Source organism: Tupaia chinensis, unplaced genomic scaffold (assembly GCF_000334495.1).
Source record: "Tupaia chinensis unplaced genomic scaffold, TupChi_1.0 Scaffold000359_1, whole genome shotgun sequence".
NCBI lineage: Eukaryota > Metazoa > Chordata > Mammalia > Scandentia > Tupaiidae > Tupaia > Tupaia belangeri.
In genome coordinates, this window is record NW_006159855.1 from 3039220 (window position 1) to 3044922 (window position 5703).

The 5703-nt window shown below is 39.9% G+C and overlaps 1 long non-coding RNA gene and 1 other non-coding gene across 3 annotated transcripts; both read left to right on the forward strand.

Moving 5' to 3' along the window:
* The first annotated feature begins 2610 nt into the window (after nucleotides 1–2610).
* On the forward strand, nucleotides 2611–5596 carry LOC114008593 (uncharacterized). 2 transcript variants are annotated; one of them, XR_003550111.1, is made up of 3 exons: nucleotides 2611–2746; nucleotides 4255–4404; nucleotides 5278–5596. It is a non-coding gene; the product is annotated as an uncharacterized LOC114008593 (long non-coding RNA). The 2 variants fall into 2 exon arrangements; XR_003550112.1 differs by lacking the exon at nucleotides 4255–4404.
* LOC114008597 (small Cajal body-specific RNA 15) lies at nucleotides 3888–4014 on the forward strand. The gene has a single exon (XR_003550116.1).
* Nucleotides 5597–5703: the final 107 nt, after the last annotated feature.

Here is a 5703-nt window from a genome sequence, read left to right on the forward strand (position 1 = left end):
CATTTAACTGTTCATTGTGGGGAACCATGAATACTCCACATAAACAATTTTCAAACTTTTTGGTCTCAAGCCCCCCTTTAAAAATTCTTGAGGACTCTGAAGGCTTTTGTTTGCATGGGTTATTTCTATCAGTATTAGAAATTAAAAACTGACAAATGTTTATAAACTTAGAAATGTACAAGCGCACACTCTGTAAGGGGGGATAAATGTCCTTACTCATCATGTAGCTCTGGTTAAACTCTGAAACTGTAATGTTCATTTGTGAAATGAGAGGGAAAGGGATGACTAGTGGCTTTTTTAAGAATTATTTAATTTAGCTCTATTTATTTATTGATTCATTTATTAATTATTTGACCAGAGAGGGACAGAGAGAGAGAGAGAGAGAGAGAGAGAGAGAGCACATGCAAACTGGCAGGTCTGGGACTTGAACTGTGGTAGGCCATGAGGGAGTCCTATGCCCTTAACCACTACACCACCTGCCGGCCTGCTTTTTATTTTTTCTAGGAGAGGTTTTTTTACTATAGCATGTGTTCCCTTGCTGGAGAGACAGAGAGAAAGCAAGCAATCACTCCCCAGGAGGATGGCTACACTGTAATCCCTTCTCCATTCTCTCATGCTCTCACATGTGCCTGGTATGAGTTTCAAGAAACTCAGTCCGGGACTTGAACCTCAGTTGACTACGTTGGAGTCTAGCAATATACTCATTATCCCATCTGCTCATCCTGGCTTTATATTATTCTGGAAATAATTTTGACCTCATTAATCTCCTGCAAGGCCTTAAGAGCTACCCCACCCCCACACCTGCCTCTAAGGACCACATTTTCAAAAGAACTGCTCAATGCAAAGGTTTCAAAGAAATTTTACGTCATATAGACATTTGATTGTTATTGCAAAGTGACTATGACTGAACAGAAGTTCACCTTAAAAATGCAATAACAAGCAGTCTCATATTTCCACGAGCTGTGTAAATTCAGGCACAGGGAACACAAACATGTGCATTTTGTAATCTTTTCATCCTGTTGCTTTTTTATATAGCTTCAGATATGGGTTCAGGCCAACTCTCAGGGAACCCGAGCCAAGAAGAGAAGACTCTATAGTTTACTGGATTTGGATGTGGACAAACTACAGGAATTTCTGCTTCACTTACTCTCTTGACCAGTTAACTCTTGCTCACCTTCCCCTGCGAGTAGCCAACAGCATGTTACAGCCTCCGTCTTCCATCTCCCTTCTGTCTTCTAGAACTCATGAGTTTGATTGGATAAGTAACTGCATAGAAACATATCCATTACTGAGTTTATCACTGTTACATAGACAAGTAAATGATATTTAAAATGTCTTATCTAGAATTCCTTGATGAATAGTTATATGTGGTCATTTTTGGGAGGTCCTTTGAAGGGCTGGAATATATATTTCTGATTTTACTATTTTTTTTAACATCTATGGATTTATTTATCTGCTGTGATTTTCAAGCCACCAGGTCCAGAACACAGGACTTGAATCACAGTTGCCACGTGGGAACCCAGCGTCTTAGCCACCATGCCACCTGCTGGCCCTATTTCTGATTTTAAATAGTGGAACATAGGATCCCACTATCTGAAAATTCTAGCCACTGATCACCTTTTCAGAGGAGGGTGAAATTTTGGTAAAGAGGGGTGCCTCTATCTGATGTCCCATCCCACACATGTATCCATTTGGCCAAAGTTGTTTAAGGGAGGAAGAGGCTGCTATCAATTGCTGAGCTTCTTCAGTTGTTTTGTATCACTCGTGATGAGAAAGTATGTCCCATAAAATGATTTTTAACAATATTTGACATTTAAGTGTTATCTGTGGTCTCTGTAAGTCTCTAAGCTTGTCATTACTTTCACAGTATTTGATTTCCTCCATAAAAGTCTTAGATTCTAAAACCGAGAGAGCTGTGCAGTCATATGCTATCAATGTCAGATCGACATGCTTACTCAGTGGCCAAGGAGCAGCTTCATACGCCCTGGAGGCTGTATGAACTAAATTTGTGACTTAGGACATTTAAAATACAGGTGTTGTAGATTTCAGGCTCTCCTAAGAATAGCCAGAGCTGTAATAAATGTTAAACATGAGGGTTGAAAGTCTCCTGCAATGATGGGGGGAACCTTTCAAACCATGTACATCTTTCTCATCCTCCATATTTCTCCTCCCACACTTCTCAGATTAGGAGCCCATGGAGCACTCTTACCTGACTGTGTCAGGTATCTCAGGTGTACTGAGACAGAAGGAAGGTTGAGAATCACCATTTTTTAAATTATTATTAAGAGGTGTTTGCCTTAGGGCATTTGTGGATATCATAGAAGGATAGAGACAGTGAGAGGGAAAGTGAGAAATCACCCCCCCAGGGGGGATAGCCACGTACCTGGCATGATTTTCAAGCTACCGGGTCTGGGACTCAAACTGCAGTTGGCGATGTGGGAGTCCAGGGACATAAATGCTACACCATCTGCTGGCCCCAAGAATCACCATATTTTTAACCTCCCCATCCACTTCCAAAACCCCATGCAAATTTGAAAGTTGCTTTGCTCTTGTATGAAGAGGCATTTCCTTTTATTTGGAAGATTATTTGAGGTCGCTTTCTCTTTTCAGAGCAGACAGCAGTTGTTTCCATGTTCCCATCATTCAGAGATTATGAAGGCACATTCCCACCTTTGATATGCCTGCAGTCAAGTGAAGCAGACCCAAGTCAATGGTTGCAGTGTTGCATTTGAGTAGTCTAAAACAGGTAAGTATATGGCACATAGATGATCCTGGGCAAGGGAGGAATTAGGCATTGCTCCCAAGAGGTGATTTTTGAGCTCTTGTAGACATCGGGTTGATAAAGAAGGTCCATTCCAGTGCCTAGGAATCTGTGGCTGGCAAATACATTGTAGATGATACAAAAGATGGTATGAGTACCTTACACCTTTCTGTACTTTATGCCTTTCTCAGAAGTGCTGTCCTTACTTTTAGATGACGCTACTTGCTTTTTCTTTTTCTCCTCCCATCCTCCCAGAATTAGATGGATACTCTGGATGTGGAAGAAAGTATTAGGGCAGGAAACTTTCTGGGTGGCAGTTTACCAAGCTTACCAAGAAGTAATGCATATACCCAGTAGGTCTGTCTCTAAAAATGATGTTCCTGCTTTATTAATAAGTCCACAGCTGGGAAACCTGCTTTGTTGATTGAGTACTTTCCCAGTGAATGGATTATATTCTTATCTCCAGTCCAGTCTGCCTGGGTTTAAGAGCATCTCATACTCCTTTTAAGGAGGAGACCCATATTTAAGCTTAGGAATAAGAATGGGGAGATGGCAAAATTAGAATTGAAGTTCATACCACAAAGATCTTTTTATTGTTTTTTTTCTCAGCAACTTCATGTTCTTTGAATTAGCTTCAAGCCGTTTCATTTGCACAGTTCAAATAAGTGAGAGTTTAATTCCACCAGGATTTAAGTGAAAATAAAGCGGGAAAATCTGATTCTGTCAGGCAAAGAAAAGCAAGTAATCTGAGTCGGACTTAATTTTTTTCTGAGATTGGTGACAGCAGAAATTTGGCAGTCAAGTAGTCAGACATGATATAGGTGACAAAAACCAGCATCGGTTCAGTACAACTTAAAAATAATTACCAACTAAAGGGCAGTGTGTACCCAGGTCATAGTCACGCTCCTTCTAGGGGACTTCCTAAAGACAGAAACGACACTGTCTTGCTGGGGTCCTCCTTCCCAATGACAAATCCTTGTCTTTCATTTAGATTAACCATTGGTTGCAGTGATGTAAGCAATGTAAAGAGCTCAGATCTCGCAAAGGCTGAAATGATCAATGATCTTTCTCTTACTATCTTGACATGTTGAAGAACAATGCATTAAGTGTGGGACTTGGTCTTTTTCTGGAGACTAAGAAAATGGAGTCCTTGAAGTCAAGCTGACTCTGCGTTTAGCCTCCTAAATGAAAAGGTAGATAGAACAGGTCTTGCTTGCAAAATAAATCCAAGACCTACTTATCTACCAACAGCAATTTTATACTTTCCACGGTCTTATGACAGAACACAGGAACGTCAATTTATAGACGAGAAAGGTGGAGAAACAGTGAACATAGGTGAATGTCCCTCTACTAATTGATAGAAACGTAACTAGAAATGGGAGTTCTGGGAAGCTGAGGAGAGAACTTTTCTTATAGTGCAGTCTTCACAGAGTCCAGAATGTCTCTGGTAGCTGAAGCTCCTTGGATAGAAACCAGTATATTCTTGTTTACAGAATGCCACATCATGGTGGATTGTGCTATGGGCAGCTTCCAGTATGTGAGTTGTAGAAGATGAGAATTGGAACACATTTTGAAGGATGAGGAGTATTAAGAAAAAGACCCGCGGCCTGTGTGCATTTGTTCTGCCTTATTCTGATGACCAAGTAAGCACACGCCTTGGAAAAGACATTTAGCTTCAGCAGGGTGTACTAGCGAGGGTATATCATTTGAAGTATTTTTTAAAGGAGTTATTTATTTATTTAATTTCTTATAGGGCACATGTGAGAGAGAGTGAGAGAGAGAGAAAGTGAGAAAGCAAGCTGCCAGTTCTGGGACTTGAAACTTGATCAGCCATGTGGGAGTCCGGTGTCCTAATCACCATGCCACCTACTGGCCCCTAGAAGTCAGTTATTAAACATACACTTTTCTAAATTAAAGGCAATTTAATTCTCTCAGAAACGGATGCCATTTTATATCCTGTGTCTTTAACCAGTTTACCATTCCATCTAATAAGAGTGCCTTAAATTCGGAATATTCTGAATTACCAAACATATGTCAGTTTATACTAAGATTCTGTGGTTGTTTACTCTTGCCCTTCTGTTAAGCCAAAGCTTATGTTAATTACTTGCCTAAGAGTTATTCAGTAGTACAGGTAAAGCTAAGAAAAGGAAAGACTTGGATATCTGTTTTGTTTGTTTGTTTGTTTTTGCCACAGGGCAGTACACATACCTTACTTGAGAAATAGTGAGAGGGAAAGTGAGAGATCACCCCCTAGGGGGATGGCCGCACCACAATCCCTTCTCTTCCTGGGATTTTGGATATGCACACACATGCACCTGGCGTGATTTTTCAAGCTGCCAGGTTCAGGACTCAAACCATGGTCAGCCCTGTGGGAGTCCAGTGTCACAACCATTCTGCCACCTGCTGGTCCCAGCTTTGATATCTTTTGTCTTCACTGCCCAGTATCAAAAATGGTGGCTACAATGGTTTCATTTATTAAGAATCTTCTTTTGTTTTGTTTTGTTTTGTTTTAACAGATTTATCAGCAAGTTGCAGGTGAACATGGCCTTGAGGTAAATCCTGCCCCTCGTTGAAATTCAGCTGTAGATTGTTCATGGTATTTTAAGGAACTGGAATATTTAACAAAAACCAAAAATTTTATTTGGTTCTGCTTTAGACTTACTTTTTTCTTCTTGGAGTGAGAGATATTCAGAGAAGTTCTTTGTGCTATGTAATTGTGATGCTTGAAGTTGATTGTCTGCCTTGTTAAAATTAAGTAGATTTTTTTTAAATGTTTAGGACAATTATAGAGTTTTTTCTTGGTCAAATAAAAATTAATTAAAACTTTATAGATGCCATTTTTATCCATTTGTCCATGTTTATATTATAAATGAAGTAGTCCATAAAGCATGTTAGAACCATGCATTAAAACTTGCCTTATCTGTGATAGCCTGTTTCCTGCT